General features: G+C 44.5%; 1 protein-coding gene across 1 annotated transcript in view; it reads right to left on the reverse strand.

Annotated features, from left to right (window-relative positions):
• ABHD17C (abhydrolase domain containing 17C, depalmitoylase) overlaps window positions 1-21949 on the reverse strand; it is a 63580-nt gene that overhangs the window by 26605 nt on the left and 15026 nt on the right. The gene's annotated exons all lie outside the window — the stretch shown is intronic.

The following is a 21949-nucleotide window of genomic DNA, read 5'->3' on the forward strand; positions in this document are numbered from 1 at the left end:
CCCCTCCCTCGCTCCCTCCCAGCGCCTCCTGCATGCTGGGGAACAGCTGTTCCCCAGCATGTGGGAGGTGTTGGGAGGGGGAGGAGCAGGGATGAGGCACACTCAGGGGACAGGGTGGAATCATGTTCAGGACCGCTAGCCCCACTGATCAACTCCTCCCCCTCCCTCCCAGTGCTTCCCTGGTGCACAAGAGGCACTGGGAGGTAGGGGGAGGCGCAGGGAAGGAAAGAGGCGAGGGAAGAGGAGGGGTAGGGGTGGAGCTGGGGTGGGAATGGGGTTTTGGGGGAAGGGGTGGAGTGAGGGCAGGGCCTAGGGCGGAGCAGGGGCCTTGGGGGTCCACAAAAATTTAAAAATCAAAATGAGGGTCCTCAGATTGCTAAAGTTTGAGAACCACTGGTCTAAAGTGACCCCTAAACTACAGCTTGGCTTACTGTGTGGAGACAGATCCTCTGTTGGTGGAGCCAGCACTGTAGCAACAAGCTCTTCCAAAGGTTTCCCCTCTGTGCCAACAAACATAACCTTTGCCTCCTCATTTGTGGAAAGATCTCAGCCAGGCCCAGACAGGTGGGTGACTCCGCAGAGCTCACCATAAGTGCAATCACTAGGTGAGGACTGAAGTAGGACCCAACATTTCACTATCCTGTTGTGCACAACTCCAGGAATCCAGATCACTTTTTGTGGCTACATTTCTGCTGCCTGTGGTTACCCAGGAAACTAAGCCACAGAACACAGAGACCCACCCAGAGAAAGAAACACCTGGGAAACTCTTGATCCCACCTAGGTCCAGCAACTGCAGCCCCCTCCCCAGTGAGGAGAGTGGAAACCTGAGGCCAGAGTAAGGATAGAACATATGGGGAGCAGGGGCAAATGATAAGAAAGGATAGCATTTTGAAATATTCATGTCAAAAGTTATATCAGTTCCAAGTTTCTTTTTTCAATTCCTCTCCCACTCCCCACCTGCAAGACTGTGTGGAGGAAAGCAGAGCTCCTGATTCCAAGAAATAAAATTAAAGACCTGCAAGATATGTAATAGTGTGAAATAACTAATGAGACAATAATCAAGGGCAGCAGAGTCATTTTGCTAGGATTTCCAGCTCTAGTCAATTTCATAAGTGCATTTTTTTTATTTTGTGCTCACCATAAAAAGATTAACAGCCCTGGAGATTATAATCTTCAGATGTGTCTACAAAACAGGCACTGAGAGCTTCACTTACTCAGTGTACTTCAACTCTGATCTGGGCACGATTTCTTAATTTCTGTTGAAGGCTTCAGTGAGTGTTAACTGTGGAAGTGTTTTTTGTCCTGTGTACATCTGTCCACTGGGATCAGAATGTGATCACCAAACCTACTACATACAGAGCAAGAGAATTTTTGGTCAAAACCACCAGATTAGACCCCCGCTTTTACATAACAGAATAGGTTGTCTTTAATGTCCAGGAAAGACAGACAGGACTTTAAATCTTAAGTTTTCACCTGAAAGTTCACACATTAAACTGAACTGTATTTAGTTTAAATTGCTCGAGAAGAATGTAGGTTTAAGTAAATCTGGCTTCAGTTTGAACCTATAGTCCCAGGGTGTTTAACATTTCTAATTGGGTGCTTAAATTAATTATTCACGCTGGCAAAGTGCTGGACTTTCAGAAGCTTTTATCTAGGCTACCATAAGGCCTGTCTTGGTGGGCCTAAAGAGGGCGTGTTTTTCCACTGCATTAGCTCAACTGAGTTAGCTTAGCACAACAGAAAGTCCCTGCCAAGGTATAGGTATAGGCAATGTCTACACCACAGATGTTACAGCAGCCTAGCTACAGAAAGAGAAGAGGTTTTTCCATTGTTGTAGTTATTCCACCCTTCTGAGAGGTGGTTAGTTCAAGAGAAGACTTCTGAGCCTTGTTGTAGAGACCATTGGTGCAGGTTGACTTAACTGTTTCTCAAGGTTGTTAATTTTTCACACCCTTGAGCAACATAGCTAGATTGACTCAAGTTTTAGGTGTACACCAGGCCTTAGGGCTTCTCTTCACTGCAAAGTTAACTTGAGTGTTGACTCTAACTTGACTACTTGTGTCTAACTTGACACACAAAAAATCTTTAACTAAAGCATTGTTGTGCTTTTTACTCAAATTGGCTGGCCCAAGAGGGAGCACAGGTGAGCACCACTCATCAGCTGCTAACATGACCACTTTGCAGTGTGGACATAGGGTAATGCCACTCAAGTGCTGTTAGTCCTCCAATACCTATTCACAATTCCCCCACATGTGAGCAGAAAGGACAAGTTCTCCCACAATACACTGCAAAATAATTCAGAGTGCAACGCATCCTACTGAGCACCAAGAATCATGGAGTCTGGCTCCCGCCATCTTAGTGCTACACATGCATGAGGCAGCACCAGTATGGACACAGCAACTCGTGTGTTATTTCACCGTGAAGCCAAGAAAGGCTAACTCAAGAGGTGTAATCTGAGTTAGATCTGAGAAAACACATACCCTCAACACACAGCTAACAGAACTTCCAACATGGCAGCCTGCATTTTTTCATATAATGTTATGCTGACTCGATTGTGGGGGGTGGGGGGAAAGAGAGACAAATAAAAAAAAAACCTTTTTGCCTATCAAGCTAGCCCAAAGCACACTGGTCACCTACTTCTTGTGAACTGTAGTGCTAGGCTTTAATGTTAATGAATATGGACTTAAATAGTGAAATTCAACCATCACAGTGGACGGAGGTTTCAATTAAAGTGTGAAATGTATTTGAAATTTCAAGCCTGTAGGTTTGTGCAGCTAGTGTGCTTGTGTTAAATTTCAGTGAACTAAAAAGATTGAGCACTCCATGGAGCAAGGGACAGAAACAAAAATAAACTTAAAATCCTTTTGCAGATGACTGACTATCTCCTGCCAAGTAAAAACTGTAAATGAAGGGGAAAAAATGTTAAACTGAAGACTGTCAGAAGCCCAGCTCAGCAACAGAGAGCTGTTCCACCTGCCAGACATAGGAAGTTAAATGGTTTGCCTAACTGGAACTAACCCTTTAGGAACTAACATTAGAAAGTTATTTTTATTTCCCATCTCCACTTACTATAGGACGATTATAAGGCTCACAATCTGGAATGTATCATTCCACAGGACACACAAGATATAGACTGAAATCTGTAAAACGAGTCTGTGTACAACTGGTACATCATTCCTGGTAGCAAATAACCAATTTTATTTAAATTACCCAAAAACACTTGAGACCGATCAAGTTGAGCATATTACTATTTGATCCTGCACAGACTTATACATGTGCTTAACTTTACACAGATGAGCAGTCCCCACTGAACTCAAAAGCAACTGCAGTCTTCTTGCAACTCTTTCCTTCCTTTCACCCTTCATTTTTCTTTCTACCTGTTTGTCATGTCATGTCTTTAGTTTGGTTGTAAAGTCTTAAAGGCAGGGATGTTTCTACTAAATGTTCTACGAATCACCTAATGCTCTTTTAGATGCGATGAAAGAAATAAATAGTGGTAAATAATGCTAACTGATTATTTTAGTAATATTTTATCAGTGTCATTTGCAGGCTATTGAACTTGAAATACTTAGCACTCATGCAGCATTTTGACATAAAACTCCTTTATAAACATTAATAAACTAAGGGTTTGGCTACACTTGCAGGTGTGCAGCGCTGGGAGCTAAAGCTGTCTTCGTACAGCTGTGTAGGGAAAGCGCTGGAGTGTGGCCACACTGACAGCTATCAGCGCTGCAGTGTGGCCACATTTGCAGTGGTGTTGGGAGTGGTGCATTATGGGCAGCTATCCCACAGAGCACCTCGCCCCATTTTTGGTGCCATTTTGGTGCCGTGGGTTGTGGGAAGGGGGCGGAGGGTGCGAGTCATTCTGCTTCCTGTCCCAATGCCCCGTGATGCATCACTTCACATCCCAGCAATCCCTGTTTTTCCGTCCATGTTTGGCACCATCTTGACTCTCATTGGTTTCTGTGCAGAGCAATTTCTGTGTGAAATGGAGCCCGAACTGCTGAGGAGTATGCTGACGAGTCTCGCCAGCACATCACGTTTGGCAGTTGAGCTATTCCTTAAGATACAAAGTGATGAGGAGTCTGATGATGATAGCGAGTCGCCTGATGCGTATGACACTAAATTGCTTCTGGCATTCACGGAAATGCTCAGCACTGTGGAACACCGCTGTTGGGCTCGGGAAACAAGCACTAAGTGGTGGGATCACATCGTCATGGAAGTCTGGGATGATGAGCGGTGGCTGCAGAACTTTCGGATGAGAAAAGCCACTTTCATGGGACTGTGTGAGGAGCACCCCCAGCCTGCGGCGCAAGGACACGAAATTGAGAGCTGCCCTGACAGTGGAGAAGTGGGTGGCTATTGCAATCTGGAAGCTGGCAACTCCAGAAAGCTACCGATCAGGCGGGACCAGGTTTGGAGTGGGAAAGTCAACTGCTGGAATCGTGTTGATGCAAGTTTGCAGGGCCATTAATCGCATCCTGCTAAGAAGAACCATGACACTGGGGAACGTGCAGGACATTGTGGATGGCTTTGCACAAATGGGTTTCCCTAACTGTGGAGGGGCGATAGATGGGACGCATATTCCTATTCTGGCACTACCCCACCTAGCATCCGAGTACGTTAATTGGAAGGGGTATTTCTCTATGGTTCTCCAGGCGCTTGTGGATCACCGTGGGCATTTCATTGACATTAACACAGGCTGGCCTGGAAAGGTGCATGATGCACACATCTTTTGGAACACTGGCCTGTTCAGGAAGCTGCAGGCAGGGACTTTTTTCCTAGACCGGAAGATCACAGTAAGGGATGTTGAAATGCCCATTGTGATCCTTGGAGACCCCGCTTACCCGTTAATGCCTGGCTCATGAAACCGTATACAGGGAAGCTTGACAGTAGCAAGGACCAGTTCAACTACAGTCTGAATTATTGTGAAGTGTGCTTTTGGCTGTTTAAAGGGGCGCTGGTGATCTCTGTATGGGAAGCTAGACTTGGGGGAAAGCAGCATCCCTGCTGTTATATCCGCGTGCTGTACCCTCCATAATATTTGTGAAGGGAAGGGTGAAAGATTCAGTCAGGCATGGACCTCCGAGGTTCAACCCCTGGACGCTGAATTTGTATAGCCAGAGAGCAGGGCTACTAGAGAGGCCCAGCACAGGGCTTCAAGGATTAGGGATGCCTTGAGGGAGGAATTTGAGGCTGAAAACCAACAGTAATGTTTGGTGCCTTGCACAGGAGTGAAGTGCAGTGGTTACAATGTTAGTAGGAATCTGTTTATCCTAAGCTGATTTGCAGTGCCTGTTTCTTTCCTGGGCTAAGGTATCTTCGACTTTCTGCAATAATAAAGACTGTTTTCAAAGCCAAGAATTCATTTATGGGCAAGAAAATAACTTTATTGACAGACACACAACATTTTGGGAACCTAAAAGGGCAGGGGGGTGGGGTGGGGAACTGTACCATCACACGTTTGACTATGTCCTGTCTGGAGTGCTGTACAATGACTGCTGCACTTCAGGATGCCTATACTGCATGGTGATGGGGGTTGAGTGCAGAGGGTAAGGATCGTAGTTCTCAGGGCTTGTTGGTGAACGTACAGGTGTTGGAGGCAGTTGGTGGTGGTAAGAACCTGGATGCTGGGAAGGGGGTTTTGAGCTGATATTGGGGCACAAGGGAAAGAACTTTGGGACGGGGGGGGGCAGGGGGCGGCGCGGTAGTGCTCTGCCTGCATGGTAATGAGCGCCTGGATAGAGTCCACTTGGCGCACCAGGATGCTTATCAGCTGCTTTGTGCTTTTCTTCCTGGCCACTGCGTTTTTCTGGCGGGTCCTGCTTTCCCTTTCCTTCCAGTCCTGCACTTTTTGATTCTCTGTGGCAGAGTGATCCATAACTGCTTGCAGCAGGTGGTCTTTGCTTTTTCACGGCTTCTTCCGGAGGTTTTGGAGTCTTTGGGCTGTTGATAACACAGGCAGCCGAGAACTCAAAGTTGCTTGTGGAAAGTCAAAAAAAGGCAACACTTAACAGAGGCAGCATTGTTTATATCTCAGACAATTATTCCCACACAGCAAAGGAGTAACATTCTTCACAATAGCATAATTTTCCCATACCAAAGAGTGCACATAACCCACAGGAGCCCCAAAATGGTGAGTAACGGGGACTGATTGCTTCAGGGCTGTACTGTCCTCGGGGTTTCTATGCGTTGAGGAAAGCAAACAACTGCGGGGGGCACCTACACTGAACACTCTCCCAACATTTTCCACAGAAGTTGATCCTGGAAGATATCTCTTCTGCTGTGGGTCACCTGAGAAGAGTGGGAGGGTCTTCTACAGCAATGCAGATTCCGCCCTGGCCCCTATGCAGCTTGCCTGTGTGCAGCAATGGTTCCCCTACCCCTCACTATTCCACATCTAGGTATGCATGCATGCAGAACCCTCCCTCCTCTCCCAAAAAATTTCCATCCTGAAAATAAAAGCCGCTTACCAGGAACCCGCTCCTTTGTTTGTCCTCCACCAAGTACCAGCTGCTGCGACTGGCTACCTTCCTCCTGGCTTGAGAAGAGCTCCTGGCTGCATGCCACCAGGAACTCCGGGGTGTCTCCCCCCACCCCAGTACCCTCACTCTCGGTTTCCTCCTCCCCCTCCTCCTCTTCCCCTCCCCCTACTCTGAAGTGTCCATCATGGTCCTCGGATTGGCGGTGGGGTCACCCCCAAGTATCGCGTCCAGCTCTTTGTAAAAACGGCAGGTCGTGGGAGCAGTGCCGGAGCGGTGGTTTCCCTTGCGGGCTTTGCAATAGGCACTCTGCAGCTCCTTCACTTTAACCCTGCACTGCAGCATGTCCTGGTCATGGCCCCTTTCCGGTATGGCTCTTGATACCTGCCCAAAAGTATCGCAATTCCTATGGCTGGAGCGCAGCTGGGACTGCACAGCTTCCTCTCCCCAAACACTGATGAGGTCCAGCAACTCACCATTGCTCCATGCTGGGGCTCGTTTGGCGCGTGGAGGCATGGTCACCTGGAAAGTTTCACTGATTGCACTCCACACCTGGCTGAGCCAACAGGAAGGGGATTTTTAAAGTTCCCGGGGCATTTAAAGGGCGGGTCACCTGAGGCCAGGGCAGTAGAGTTCAAACTGATGAGCAGAGTGGCTGAACAGGTATTCTGGGATACCTCCGAATACCTCTGGAGGCCAATAACAGCGCTTTTGGTGGCCACACTGGCGGAGCAGCGCTGCATCACCAGCACTGCAGTCGTCATTCCCCAGGCTGAGGTGGAGTACAGCCAGCGCTGTAGCCAGGGAGATACAGCGCTATATGTGCCTTGCAAGTGTGGACAGTGAGTGAATTGCAGCACTGTAAAGCCACCACCAGCGCTGCAACTCTCCAGTGTAGCCAAGCCCTAAGTGAAGTATGTCTTTATGCACTAATGCAGTGGTTCTCAAACTGGGGCCACTGCTTGTGTAGGGGAAGCCCCTGGCGGGCCAGGCCGGTTTCTTTACCTGCTGGGACCACAGGTTTGTCCGATCGTGACTCCCACTGGCTGCGGTTCCCCACTCCAGGCCAATGGGGGCTGCAGGAAGAGGCACAGGACAAGGGATTTGCTGGCTGCTCCTTCCCGCAGCCCCTATTGGCCTGGAACAGCGAACCGCGGAGCTGCAATCGGCCAAACCTGCAGAACCAGCAGGTAAACAAACTGGCCCGCCAGGAGCTTTCCCTACACAAGCTGCAGCCCTAGTTTGAGATCCACTGCACTAATGTAATAAATAATAATATCCTCATTATAAAGCTGGAGGAACTGAATAAGATGGGTCTATGTCAGAGCCAGAATCACAAAAAGTTCTATAAGTAGGTGGACAAATAGGCTACACGGCCTCCTTCCATCCAAAAGTGTCAATGCAGCTCTGCTAGTTCGTGATTTGTGGCTCACCAACAGTTAAGATTTTAAAATTAAAGGTACCTAATGTACTAGAAATCAATAGGGTCTGAGCTTGTGGATCCTTATGCGATAGCCAGACCCATGTCTACAGCATTTAGCCTAACCATTCATCTCTTAATTTTTAAGAGATGCATGCACTTAAAATATTAATATATTGGGGATTGATTAATCAACCAACACTACTTGTTGAACATGGTGAGCCAACTAGAAGCAAGCTTTTAATTAGGTTCTCACACAATGCATAAGAGTATACATACTTTATTTGATCTTGTTTTAATGTGTAACTGAATAACATTAGATCTACTCTTTAAACCGTGGTTTAAAAGTGAAAAACAACAAACTTTAGCAAGTACTGCAACACAATGAACTTTGTTATAGTGAGGAGCTGTTCACACAAGTGTCTGCTTTGGAAGAGGTGGAAAATATTCAGAGCCTAACAGGGGAACACAGCCACTCTCCTGCTTTTTCTTGGCTATGCTTTCCCAGCTTGTTCCTTTTAGGGCACTGATTAAATTCAAACAGAACATGTAAATGATACTGCCAAAGGAAGAAGATAGCCAGATGAATTCCCAACTCTGGGAAAACAAGCTTTAAGGATTGGGCAGAACTAGAAAGGATTTTCCTGTACCTTTATGGTAGAAAGGAGGTCTCTTAAGGCTGTGACTTCTGTTTCTGTCTCTCTCTTCCTTCCTTCCCCCATTTTTATGTTGACTTTTAAGTCAAAGTTATCTCACTTAGGAATCTTTTGTTTTGATGCTAAAATCCTTATATACAGAATTTCACCCAGAGTGAGTTTTTATAACCATGTTATAGCCCATAAAAAAAATGAAGCATTAAAATGGAAAGGTGATACAAATAGTGGATGGATTAAAGTGTTTTTACAAACAAATACACAGATAAGCATTCATCTTATTTTGATGAAAAGCCTACCACTGACAGATCTTAACCACCCTGTGTGAGGTCAGCTGCAGAAGATCCCTTTCTTGGTATTAACTGTAAGTGAGGTGCTTACCTACAACTGAAGCACAAAGCAGATAATAAGGATAGCTTCAGCAAAAATTGGGACATGAAGGCCTTCTGCGTCACTTTTTTCAATGTAGAATATTATTAAACGTAAAATATTTTATCTTTAAACATCCAAAAATTCTTAACAGTCTCTCTACATACACCTGTGGTAGAAGGCAGCAATCAGCTACGTGCATGCTACACAACAGAAATGGGAGGGGAGATTTGGGGAAAGGACACTGGGACAAATCTTGGCTCGTATGGAGAGGACAGTCAGATCTGTAACTCCCATGGAAAACAGAGAGGTCTCTGGTTTTTATGCTCTCATCTGACAGAATGAAAACTACATAGCACTCAGCTTATCACAGTACTGGAGTCAGGATTCCTGGGTTCTAGTCCCACCATATGGTCTTTAGCACGTCATTTAACCTTTGGGTTAGTTTCCCAACTACAAAATGGGGACAATACTTACCAAGCTCACAGGGAAGTTGAAAGGATGAATTCACTAGTGTTTGTATAGAGCTTTAACACTCCTGATAGTAAGTGGCTATGGCATTTCCTAACAAATATCAGCAACATTTTTTTTTGAGGTGGGAAATCTACATTTATGTAATAGGTTGTTAGAAAAAGGAGGGTGATAGTGGATAAGGAGAACACTGAGGACAGGGGAAAGAGTATGGGCTTAAATTGCAGCAATGGAGATTTAGGTTAGACATTAGGAAAAGTTTCTAACTGTAAGGGCATCTGAGCATAGGAACAAGTTACCTAGGGAGGTTGTAGAATTGCCATGATAGGAGGTTTTTAAGAACAGGTCAGACAAACAGGTGTGAGGGATGGTCTAGATCAGGGGTTGGCAACCTTTGGCATGCAGCTCGCCAGGGTAAGCACCCTGGCAAGCCGGGTCGGTTTGTTTACCTGCCGTGTCCGCGGGTTCGGCCAATCGCGGCTCCCACTGGCCGCAGTTCACTGCTCTGGGCCAATGGGGGCAGCAGGAAGTGGCAGCCAGCACATCCCTCTGCCCGCACCGCTTCTCGCCGCCCCCACTGGCCTGGAGTGGTGAACCGCAGCCAGGGGGAGCCGCAATTGGCCAAACCTGTGGACGTAGCAGGTAAACAAACCGACCCGGCCCGCCAAGTTGCTTACCAGCCCCTGGTCTAGATAATACTTCATCCTGCCTCAGTGCAGGGGACTGGATTAGATGACCTACTGAGATTCTTTCTGCTCCTACATATCTATTATTAAAACTGTCTGAGCCATACTAAACGAAACCCTCATCTGACAGCAACCAGTTGGGAAAAACCCAGTTTCTTAGCTTGCTTAGGAAAAGTAGGCAACTGAGAATAGCACTTGGAGACATGACAGTATGGAGGTTGACAATGTGAAGATCAAGGAACAGGCATGAACAGAAATCTCCCAGGTCTTTCTTCTCAGACAGAACCCAAACTGTTCTGGGAAATCATTCCTCCACCTCCAAGACCCTCACATATTGGTGTCTTTCAAGGCTCAACTTTCTCCCTCATCCTATCCAAAATCTACATGAAATCACTGGGACTGCTAGTCATAACATGGGCTGCAGGGTCAACCGTCTTTAGTTACATGATCACATACTATTTTTCCCACAGGATCCCTGCCTCATTCAGTGCACAGAATGAACAATCCTCATTTAATGAGCAGCTATTTGATATTTTGTTTTCCTTTGTTGTTCAGTGTGTGGCTCCAGGTCTTATTTACTTCACACTTTTCAAACTCTGCTCTGAGGCAGAACTATTTGTTTCCTCATCTTTTCTATGGCCCTCCTCATTATAATATCGGAGTGTTTCACAAACATTAAATTTATTTTCACAACACTCTTGTGTGATGAGAATTATTATTGCCACTTTATAGATGGGGAGCTGAAGCACAGAGACATTAAGATCAGAAGTATCCACTAATTTTGGATGCCCGAATTTGAGACTACTAGGGCCTGATTTACTTAGCATTATATAACACTTTATATGTTCAGATCTCAGTTCCGACAGACTTCAATTGCAGCTGTGAATGTAAATCAGACCCCAAGGCCTCAAGTCAAGCACCCAGAAAACACCACACACAAAGTGACCACCTTTGAAAAGTTTGGTTTAACTGACTTGTCCAGCATCACATAGGAACTCTGTGGCAGAATCAGAGATAGAGTCCAATTTCCCAGGGCAGCATTCAAATTCCTTCATCATGAGACTATCCTTTCTCTTCCAGCAATGCCCTGCCTCGTTCACTACACACCTTCCAACTTCTGCCACGAATGAAGCTGGATCCTTCAGATAACAGCCTTCTTTACTACACAACCCTGATTCATCCCCAGACCAGCTGCATCTTGTACACTGAATGGGGCGGGAGTTCTGAGAGGAAAGAAAAGGTATGCAATCATGTAAAGATTATCATAATGCAAACACACAAGGGAGCTGAATTATTAATTCTGGCACTTCTTAACTTGTGCCTGATGCTGTAATCTTAATAACGGCCTTTAACATAGTTTTGTGTGTATATGTATAATTTCCTAGGTTTTTAAAAAAAGCAAACTGAAAACACATATTCCATCTGTTGGCACATGGATCATCAGCAGGGTTGGAACCTTTAGATGTTAGATGCATTGCACAGACCTCTCCCACTTGACCTAATGAGTAATTTGCAGTAGGTTGTCATCCTCTACGTAGACAAGCAAAGGGAGGTAGGGGGAGGAGGAGAAATGGGATACTCTGCTAGTGGATTTTACAGATATTTGCTGGCATCAGAGGTATGGTGAGATTAAGGAATCTTGGATTCAATTGGGTCTAGTGGGCATAGACTAACCATTTCCCTACAAGTCTGACCCCTTCTGTCCTATCCCCTGCAACTTGTCTCTTTCTCAGTCCGGTCTCTTCCCCATCCCTCGCTTCTCATACCAGTACCACTTACCTTGCCCAGCAAATCCTGGTATCACCTCTCCAGACTCCCTCACTTCCACTCCCAGATGCTGTTCCCTTGACCAGTTAGTTGCAGTCTTCCCCCATCTTAACTCCCAGTTTCCCACCCTTAGGCTCCCGTCCCAGCCTACTTCGTCCCTCCATCCAGTACAGCTCTCGACCCCTCTATATTCTCCATGCTGCCTAGGCCCAAAGGGAATAACAGCATAGGAGAGACAGGCTTCCTGACCCAAACTGAAATTGTAGGGAATGTCCAGCTCAGTCCCTGCCTGGGCTGCATAGAATACACTCCAGTGCATTCTGTGCCAAAAAAATAAAATTATGCACAATTTTAAAATTCGGTAAATTTTATTTGTCAAATAAATGTGGAGTCTCCAGCACGGCATTGGGGATCACAGGCCACTACAGAGGTGGGAGATCACTGCACAGCTCCCCCTCGGGACACGGACTTAGCGGTGAGGCTGCACCCAACCCTGACACAGCGCAAGGACCGAGCCTGCCGCAGAAACACTCTGGGGCCCTGCCCCTCTGTGCACCAGGTGTGGGCAGGCAGGCTCACCAAGACCAGATTCAAAAGTGGAGGGTCTCAGTGTGGGGGAATCCAGGTGTGGGTTGAGAGAGTTGGGGGGTGGCAAATCTGGAGGGGGGGGCAGCTCAGTGTGGGATCCAGGTGTGTGGGGGGATCTGGATGCATAGGGGTTTGTTGGGGGGTTCTGGGTGCAATGGAAATTGGACTCTGCAAGGGGTCCAGATGAAGGTGGCTGAGACTCAGGAGGGAGGGTCGGGGGGGGGGAATAAAACTTAGCAGGGGGGTCTGGGTGGGGGGACCAAGATGCTGGGGGAGTGAGGCTCAGTGGGGTGGGGATCCAGCTGCAGATGGTTGGGGATTGGTGGGGTGCAGATACAGGTGGCTCATCGGGGTACTCCAGGTGCAGGGGGAGTGGGGCTCAGAGGATTCTGAGTGGAGGGGGGCTCAGCAGTAGGATCTTGGGGAGGGCCACATGACCACTCTTGTGACTTCCCTTTGCTTCCCCACAGGAAAAAATGACTGACAGGGAAGCAAAGAAATCTGCGGGGGACATAAATTCTGCACATGTGTAGAGGTGAAGAATTCCCCCATAAGCAATAGAATCTCAAGGGATCTTTGCTATGAAGCTCTGGCAAGTCTCTGAGCAGGTGGGATCTGCAGTTTTTCAAAGGCTTATTCTTTGGCCAGATATGGCAAAAGGCACACCCTTGACATATAGGCCCCCTCAACTCTGCAAAATATCAAGGCACTGCTCCAAAGCATAGAGGTGCCAGAGCTTCTAAAACAAAAACAAAATGTCATGGGTATTTAACATGGGCAATATAGTATGTGTTTTCCCAAGCCTCATTCTCAGAAACGTGGAAATCATTCTGGTTGAAGTTTTCCAAGAAATTCAGCTTCAGGCAGACACTGGAATGGGAAATTTCAGCCCAAACAGTTAAAGTTTGGCAAAGTTATACGCAACTGAAAACAGGGAACACAGATGGGAAATGTTGGACAACCTTAATTACAGTCCATGCTACCAGCTCCACCTATAATACACAATCATTTATCATAGAATATCAGGGTTGAAAGGGACCTCAGGAGGTCATCTAGTCCAACCCCCTGCTCAAAGCAGGACCAATCCCCAGACAGATTTTTGCCCCAGATCCCTAAATGGCCCCCTCAAGGATTGAACTTACAACCCTGGGTTTAGCAGGCCAATGCTCAACCAACCTAAATCTGTTTCTTGCCAGCAAGAAACTGAACATCTTTGTTGCTTGAATAGACTCATGGGAGACGTTCAACTACTACAGTGATGGGAACCAACATAAAAACCTGCATACATGGGATTGCAAAGTATTCTATTCCTACTATCTTGGAAGGATGATGGGTTGACTTGCCTATGCCAGAATTTGAATCCAAGGCCTCAGGGAGCCTAAGCATCTGAAGCCAATGCTTAGATCACTAAGCTAATCCATACAGCATTCTTTCCTACACTGTTTTTTTTTTTAATGACCTCTTGGCACCTTAAATGTTTAGGTCCCAGTTACACTCTCATACAAAACTGAGATAGATTAAAAATTAGATTAAGAATCAGCAGGATTAGCAGCACCAGATGTTCTAGCAACAAACAGCAAGTTTTGGATAACTGGTTCAGAGCTTAAATCAAAGTTTTCCAGCCAAAATATTTATCTTCACAAACCCAGGGACTGAACTGTTTCTTTCAGTTAATGTTCAAAATTGTGAATATTAGGAAGTTAACATCAAATTGCTTGGCTCAAATGAAAGTGTTGCTGAAAACTGCTTTATGCTCTCCAGGCACATGACAGCTTAACACTGGACAGAACAAGTCAGTTATTAAAAGGCCAACAGGATTAGCATTTGCATTTGGTTACTGGGCAAACAAGTTTTACACCACTAAGTTGAACAATATAATTACATTACAGTATGAGATACTAAACTAAAATATAATTAAGAAAAGAAGTGATCAGAGCATTTCTTTTCGGCATGGAGCAGGCTTGGGGTTTTTTTGGGGGGTGGAGGGGAGGGGAGGGGGTTTGCTGGAATATCCTGGTCTATAAATTTAGAAAGTTACTATGCTTCTTGGTAAGAAAATTCAGTCCTAAAACAATCATGTACATTTGTTCTCCTCCCACAATTACAGCTCTTTTTCACTGTTTGAGCTACTACTGAGTAAAAGGCATTTTGCCAGTATAGCTTCAAAATAAAGAGGTTTAAATTGCCAAGTAGCTATGCTGCATACCATGTACTTCTCCTGCAGCTACTGTATCTAGGTAACAGGACTGCCTTTAGTTCTGAAAGCAATTGGTGAAAGGTTTCACTGGTCAAATTTATTTTCCCTGATAACAGCATGTCTACCAATTATCATGCAGCTACTCCAGTAGTGACAATAGTGTCTGGCTCTAGCTCAAGGATTATTAATGTATTTGCTTAAGTGGTGCACTCCAACAGATGTTAGTCAGGAGGTTTGGAGGGCACAACATCAAAGGCTGTCCATTTAAAGATATACTAACATGGATCAGAAGGAATGACAGCAGCTTCAAGTTGTTCAGCGCTCCCTCCAGCCCAGTGTTTTCCAAACTTGGGATGACACTTGTGTAGGGAAAGCCCCTGGTGGGCCAGGCCAGTGTGTTTACCTGCCGCGTCTGCAGCTCCGACCGATAGCAGCTCCCACTAGCCACAGTTCGCTGCTCCAGGCCAATGGGAGCTGCTGGAAGCGGTGTGGGCCAAGGGACGTACTGGCTGCCACTTCCAGCAGCTCCCATTGGCCTGGAGCAGTGAACCACGGCCAGTGGGAGCCGCGATTGGCCAGACCTGCGGACAGGGCAGGTAAACAAACCGGCCCGCCAGAGGCTTTCCCTAAACAAGCAGCATCCCAAGTTTGGGAAACAGTGCTCTAGCCCTATATGTCTGCCCTATATGTCGTGATTCTGACCATCTAAACAGACCTAGTACTTGGGTAGTGTACCTCTGTGCAACAACACAATGGTCACAAGAAGAGATAGTACTAGCAGTTCTATTCAAGTACCACTCTTTTTTTGAATTAATGAACCGATGCACCAGCATGGCATTAAACAGCCTTGTGCTGTTAGAACAGGGGTAGGCAACCTATGGCATGCACGCTGAAGGCAACATGCAAGCTGATTTTCAGTGGCACTCACATTTCCTGCATCCTGGCCACCGGTCCGGGGGGGCTCTGCATTTTAAATGAAGCTTCTTAAACATTTTCAAAATCTTATTTACTTTACATACAACAATAGTTCAGTTATATATTATAGACTTATAGAAAGAGACCTTCTGAAAATGTTAAAATGTATTACTGGCACGCGAAACCTTAAATCAGTGTGAATAAATGAAGACTCGGCACACCACTTCTGAAAGGTTGCCGATCCCTGTGTTAGAAGTTACCATCTCTTGGATAAGAACTAACATTGACATTTTGATCACTTTTTAAAAAAGTCAAATATACCATGTCACTTTTTGAAAGAGTAGATGCACTAATGTCTACAACATAGCCAAATTCCAGCTTCGTTAACTACACTCTGCCTATGTATATTCTCTCTGTGGTTTCAATTAAATAATGAACTCACTTCTAGAGCCAATCTGTTGCTGTGCACACATACTGGTCACATTTAACCCCAGAGGCGCCTGAATTTCAATGGTAGGTGCAGAATTGTTTCTTTCCTCCCTTAGCACAATGGGAGCCTTCAGGGTGAAAGGCACAATGGAAGTGTTGCAACAGCATCTCCTTATACAGACAAAACCACACATGGCAGAGATGTATACAGTGTTCCTATGTGGTATCTCAAAACTAGGAAAGAAGAGAGGAGAATAGCTGGTTAATTCCAGTAAGGAAAGGAAAAGAGCTACATTTAACTTAACACAGATTCCTTTCCCTGAATTAGCACTGCTTTCAGAACAAAACCCATTAGTGAGAATTACTGTGACTGTCCCATCAGAGAGACAGAACATCCTGGGTTAAGTCCCTGCTGCTGCTGACCCATGACCGATTTAGAACTGGAGAGGAAAAGCATCTCAGATTCATACCCCAAAGTCCTCCACTCATTGTGAAAGTCGCTAAATTTACGCGTATTTAAGAAGAGTTTGCTGGGAGGATAGGAAAGATTAAGTGGGATAGAGAGATGGACAGTTTCAATCTAGGTCAGTAGTGTGTGTTCAGTGTCCTATGTGAAATGGATTTGAGGTCTCAGGTCAGCTCTCGTGGAAAGCTAGATGCCAAATTAAATTTATATTTGGCATGAACTTGTTGGCATTTTCCACACAGAGGTAAAGGACCACAGAGACTGAACAACCCTCTCAGCTCCTAGAGGTGGTCTCTCCTTTACCGTTTTCAAAAGTGCTCAGTGGTGGCTTAACTCTGAACTCACTGAAGTCAATGGTAAAATTCCCACCCTCTTCAATGAGGGCAGGAGGTAGGTCAATACTGAGTGCTTGTCAAAATCCTACCATTGACCACAAAACTTCAGATAAGTCACATTCGAAAGATGGCCACATTTTTCTTTTAAGCCACCTCTCATTTGGCTTTCAAGTCAAGAACCAGTTCTGACTGAATTTTATTTTAGAGAAAGCAATGGTATTTGATTCTGTATTCCCTCAAAGTTAGGATCCTCTGCATTTGTAGTACATTTTAGTACAGATCTTAATAAGAGACTGTAGAACTACTATATTATTGGTTTTGCAGGTAAGGGGCTTTTCAAGTGAACATTTTCCAAATAATTGTCCAGAGGGAGCTGATGGGAAGGGTCAGAGGGTTACTGTATTAGAAACTGTAACAAGTGACTAGAGGTTTACTGTAAATGTAAACCTTGCAGTATACTGGCCAAATTCCAGATAAGCCACAACTTGCTATTTTAACTACTGTACTGACATCTCAAAGGTGATTCTAGCGTCAGTAGTTTCCTGCAATGTATGGAGAGTCAGACAGTAATTATTAACCAGTCTGAGGCAAAGGTTAAATGTACATAACCATTGTACATAAAAATAGCAGAACTGGCGTTGAAACAAAAGGGACTTCTCCAAGAAACAACTTGAGAGGTATTCATGAAGTTAAACTTGATATAGAACAGTCATACCTAGATTGCTACAACAGTAGAGTTCTGCTACAAGTTTAGCAACATTAAGGCTCTGACTTTACTACAAAAAAATAAGTGAGTTTTTACATCAAGACAACCAATGATGTAAAATCATTATTCAGACAAGAAACAGGTAGTGAGAGAAAGGTTTTATTTCCTTCTGAAACTTTTGTACCCATTCTTTCTACAAGTAACTCCTGAGATTACTACAGCTCAGCAGTCAGAGAATTTTCAAAGTGTCTATTTCCAGGATGTGCACTGGACAGGGTTTTGTACATAATCAGTTTCCCTGTTTGTTGCTGGTGGACTTTCTCCCTCCCCCAGGCTCTTCAAGAAGGTGTTTACCACCAACAGCTAAACGGAACCTGAGCCTGCAGCAGGCAGTTGTGTGCAGAGAGAAAGGGAGAGGGGAGGAAAGTCTTATGATGTGAGCAAAAACCCTTCTACCAATCCTATTTAAAATTAAAAAGGAATTTTAAAAAACCTCAGGACATGCCATTTAAAGGGTGCTCTGTCAGAAAAAAATATTTTTGAAGTTAGTTTCAAAAGATTCAAAGTTGAGTGTCCCATTACACAGCAATGCAAGTTATTTTTTATTTTATTGCAAAGACAAATAAAATGGATCTGACCATGTAACAGTGAATTTGATTCAGCAGTCATAACATATCACTATCTGAAGTAGTTTGCCAGTGTTCTGTTAAAAAATTTCATCACTGGAGAGTTCCCAGGTGACAATGCATGCCATGTAAAGAGAAACTTGCCTGACACAGATGCGTGCAGCATATCACAGTAAACAGCTGATAAATGAGCCTCAATTTAGCATGTATTTCATACAAGGGGGTCAAAGTTTTTAATATAAAATTTCAACAAGTGATGTTCAAACATTCTGCTGGCCCAAAGTCTCCCTGGAAACAGAAGCCCCCTAACAAATAAACCAAGGTGTCTGAAGAAAATCCAATAAATTTCACATACAGGAAAGTGAAAACCAAGCTTATAACAAACTGAACAGTAAGAATTTACCAAAGAAAATGCATTAAGATAAGGATCCTTTACATTCTTCCCTCTGCAGTCTGAGGTATTCTTAATTAATGAACCCATCTGGACTCAAACCCACATGGGAGTTTCCTAATTTGCAGATAATTATTTTGTTGAACTGTTACAAAAACACTTCATGAATTGCAAGGATTCTCCCACAAACATTCAAGGGCTCATCTCAGCTAACTGCTACAGTACTGGCAGGAATAAAGTTATTCAGCCAGATTTTGCCATTTTAGTACAACTACTTTCTGCCTTTGCATCATCTGCTCTTTAAGGCAACATATCCAGACTAGGAGGCTCACTGTAGTGCAAGGGGAAGACCTTCTGGTGATATAAAACCAATTTAGAAGCTCTTATGCCACTCTACTCTGCCTAGCCCCACCCCACCATATATTATTGCCTACATGGCTGGGAACAGTGCTTAATTTGTGCCAAGGCTTGCCAGGGCTAAGCCCCAGCACTTCTAGACTTGGCAGTTCATAGCCCTGGTACCTCTAGGTTTGCCGCATCAATTATGAAAGGAAAAAATTGCTTGAGCCCCAGCACCTTTCATTACAAATTAAGCCCCGGATGGGAAAGAGGGACATCACCAGGACACCACTACGCTACACAAATTCTAATCTGTGTTGTGCGCCATTCTGGGATTGTTTGAAGCCAGCTTAATGTAATGCTTTGCCCACAGCAGCCCTAGGAACAGGGCAGTACAAGCTTTACGCTCCTTCCCAGCGCCTAAAACTTGCATCGTGTTCTGCTTCTCCCACTGGGCATTTCTATATTGAAAAGCAACTTTCCTGTCCCTCAAATTACATCTGTAAACATAGCAAAACTGATAGAAATCCTGCACTTAAACTGCCAGCCCTGCAAACCACCTGGAAGCTGAAAAATCAAGCTGGATTCTATGCATGCAATAACAAAAATCCAGCTTGCCTATCCCATGCTAGGTTGAGAGGGAAAAACTAGCAGTTAGGGGAAACATTTCTCTTGCTAATTGAACAAATCTGATATGGCTGTAATTGACCCAAGGACATACAGACCCTGCCCTATACCCTTTTTTAGGGGCAATTTTCAGAAGAGGCATGTACTTTAAGAAAACTGATGCCATACTGATTCACTAACAATTGTTAACTTTCCTCATCCAAGTCTCTGGTCATTCATCTAAAAAGTGAAGAGCAACAGTCAACACAGAAGATGAAAGAAGAACCATCTGTTCCTGAAAATTGCTTATTCACAAATAGTTCCCATTCATCACAATGATTAATCACAACTGGAATGCTAAACTTGCTACTCTTGCCTCAGCTCTCACATCAAGTTCTCATCCTCACATCAAGGCCCTGCACTTGTCGACCTGGTCTCCATCTCCACCAATTCTCTCCTCCCTCTGCCTGAACTCCGCCCAAATTCTTCTTGTTTCTTTCTACCACTCCCTTTCTATCCCTCCAACCATCCTCTCCATTCAAATAATATGTAAGCTTCACAATTCTAGCACTGAAGATTTTCAGAGACTGGACCCGATCATCTTGTGCATCATGCTAGAGCTCTGCAACCTGTGCAAGCTCCATGGGCAAAGGACTGTACATTGACAGCACTCAACTAATGAGCATTTTGCAGTGGTCACTCAATATTTTGCATCATATATAGCAGGATGTTGAAGTTGCCATGAGGTGGAGGGGACCTTGTTAAGTCTTACTTCTTATTATCTTAAGTACAATCCCCCCTGTAATGCCCGATGAAGAGCTTTAGCTCAACTATGAATCAGATAAACATTAGATATACCTGTAAGCTGCTTCAGAGATTCAGCAGTTTGATTTTAACTGATCCACAGGTTTGGGGAAAGATTTTTCCCATGGAGTAGCAGGATATTTTTCCAAAATTCATAACACATATATATAGTATAAGTCTAGATCTTCCATCCTTTCTTATTCAGAACATCCTAAAGATAAAATCAGTAGTCAATATATTCGAGAAGTGAATGAATGTAAAATGGCTACAGATAAACACTGTACTCAATTGTGAGGACCTATATGCCATACTGAACAGATTCTGTCAAATATATGGGGCCTAAACTTTCAAGTTGATGAGTGCATTCAACATCCCTGGACTTAACGGCAGTTAAGGTTACTCGCAAGAGTTACTCAGTGTCCAGAAAGAAAAAAAATGGCAGTTTTTTTGTGGCTGAGAGCCAAACAACGCTGAGTATGGGATTAGTACATTAATTTAAACTGGCACAAGAATGACTTCATTCATGGCCTATCTCAACATCTCCCAAACACTGCCTTGAAACTGATTCATCTTTACCTGTGGAGGAAGTGCTGGTTACTCATTAAATGCATCACTGGCTTGAGAAAAACAATGTTCTTTAACCACCCACTTATTAGTGTTTGCATAGTTCTGATAGGTACATTCTTTGCTGGGTGTAACTCAAGACTTTACAGGCTAATTTTCTGCTGATCCTCTTAAAACAAACTTGCGAAAGGGTTTAAGGTGAAAGTTACCATAACCTCAATACCCTGCTTTCCTGTGGCAATCTAAAACAGAATTTAAAACAAAAGAAATTAAAGCAAGCTAGACTCCACAAGGCAGGTGCCATCAACATCTCCTTTAAATTACTGTATACCTAAGCAAGAAAGTCATTAAAAGAATCTTAGAATTGAAATAGACTTAGCTAGAAAAAAAAAAAAACTTGTTTCCTTTAGTCTACTCAGTCTTTTAAAGTCCATTTACTCAAACGGTGCCAAAGTTTGGCCATCAAGTTTGCTGACAGTTGGCCCATATCTTTGTTGTAGTTGTAACATTTTCCCCCATATAATTTATTCATGGCATGTATACCCTTGGTTCTCTGAAGTCGCAGATGACATTACTAATTGTGTTTTACTTGAGTGCACAAGTAACGAGCGTCTGTAAGCTTAGCCTAGCACTTAAAGACACATCATGGTAACCGAGGGGTGCACTTTTATATTAAAAAAAACAAAACCAAAAATACTCATTTGTGCCTACTCCACACTGATCTAAATGCTTCCAGTAGTATGCACACATCAGACCTTGCAAGCCAACCTCTTTAAGGCAGGTAATGGGCAGGCAGAAAAGTATCCAGAGAGATCATGTACCTCTAATAAGGAGAAAGGGAAAGGCTAAAACCATTCTCTCAAATATCTCACAGCACTTAATCTGCTACATGGCACTGAAGGCAGAAGGACACCTTGAGTTCCTAAACACAGATGTGAGCACACTTCATGACTACTTAGGGTATGTCTACACTGCACCTGGAAATGAGCACCCATCCTGAGTAGACACACACACACACATGCTCTGCTTGAGCTAGTATGCTAAAAATAGCAGTATGGACATTGTGCCACGAGCAGCAGTACTGGCTAACCACTCTAGCACAAGCCCACCGGACCCACTGGGTTTGTACTTGGGC

Source organism: Gopherus flavomarginatus, chromosome 9 (assembly GCF_025201925.1).
Source record: "Gopherus flavomarginatus isolate rGopFla2 chromosome 9, rGopFla2.mat.asm, whole genome shotgun sequence".
Lineage (NCBI taxonomy): Eukaryota > Metazoa > Chordata > Testudines > Testudinidae > Gopherus > Gopherus flavomarginatus.